We start from the raw sequence: 1,191 nt of genomic DNA, 5'->3' as shown, positions 1-1,191 counted from the left end.
CATTCACAGACCACTGTGTCACCAATCACAACCTCGGAGGTTTCTCTGCACCGATCTGTCAAAACATCCAGCTGACAACGGTTGCCCGCCGAAAGCCGTGGTAGATAACAATAGAGAATGGTCATGTTATGAGCGACGTTCGGGAACCAACTTGTGAGGCTTAATGGTATGATGGCTGTGTGGTCTAGTGGTATGATTCTCGCTTCGGGTGCGAGAGGTCTCGAGTTCGATTCTCGACTCAGCCCTCGTAAGGGTGACTTTGGGCACAGTGGTAGATTTGGCTGGAGGATGTAGATAGCTACGGAAACCAGGTAGTGCAAATCCCTCCGGAAGCTAGGCAAACTGGACCATATGCGAACCGTTGGTCACTGGGAAATGGTATAGCTGGTCGAGACGCATGAAGCACTCGAGTGCTCGATCCCGCACCCCTGGACAAAGATTACAGTCAACTGGTGAACTCATTACTCGCGCGACTAATAGTTCAGGCTACATCCTGTACGGGCTCAATCCGTCCAACAGTGCACATGGGGTGAGGGGAACGAGCACGATGAAGGGGCAGTGAAGCCGTTAATCAGAGGATGTTGTGGCTGTTAATCTTGAGTACGCCTGAGTATATAGAGCAGATAGAGCAAAAAACTTTTTACACTTCTCGATTTGTGCGTGTCATCCTTGCGCAGGGGCCATGCTAATCTTCTCTGTATCGTTCCAATTTTATCGGATACCCCCGAGGGGGTCCATCGAAATATAGCGTGCATAAAGTGCTATTCTCTGATTTCAAGTACGTTCCGATTGGTGTGGTATGAGTCAAATTATCTATCAGTGAATTCCCTGCGCATCACGGGTGAATTTCGTTGTCACGGGTGAACTTCGATGTTGAGTTGGTCGTTTAGCTCAGTCGGTTAGAGCATCGTGCTAATAACGCGAGGGTCGCAGGTTCGAGCCCTGCATCGACCACTAGTTTGGCTTACTCATTGCACTATCAAAGTGATTAAGTTCACATCAACTTTTTACTCGCTTTGTAAGAAATCCATTCGTGTGAAATTCCTGACCTGCGTTGAGCGTTCGGCTTCTGAAATGCAATCGACTCAATTCCGAGCTCTTTGCTCGATTGCCAGACTCCTCTTACCCTGCCCAATGTGGGCTGTTGTTCGTAGAGTTCGAGGTCGCCTCGTGCAAAGGAAATCCGTGTGA

At 49.0% G+C, this 1,191-nt stretch overlaps 2 non-coding genes across 2 annotated transcripts; both read left to right on the top strand.

Moving 5' to 3' along the window:
• Positions 1–173: 173 nt before the first annotated feature.
• Pmar_PMAR026864 lies at positions 174–245 on the top strand. Its single transcript has one exon. It is a non-coding gene; the product is annotated as a tRNA-Pro (tRNA).
• A 635-nt stretch (positions 246–880) lies between these two features.
• On the top strand, positions 881–954 carry Pmar_PMAR026863. Its single transcript has one exon. It is a non-coding gene; the product is annotated as a tRNA-Ile (tRNA).
• Positions 955–1,191: the final 237 nt, after the last annotated feature.

Source organism: Perkinsus marinus (assembly GCF_000006405.1).
Source record: "Perkinsus marinus ATCC 50983 genomic scaffold scf_1104296940180, whole genome shotgun sequence".
Taxonomy (NCBI): Eukaryota; Perkinsozoa; order Perkinsida; family Perkinsidae; genus Perkinsus; species Perkinsus marinus.
Note: the sequence above shows the minus strand (reverse complement) of the source record. Positions and strands in the feature narration are given on the sequence as shown.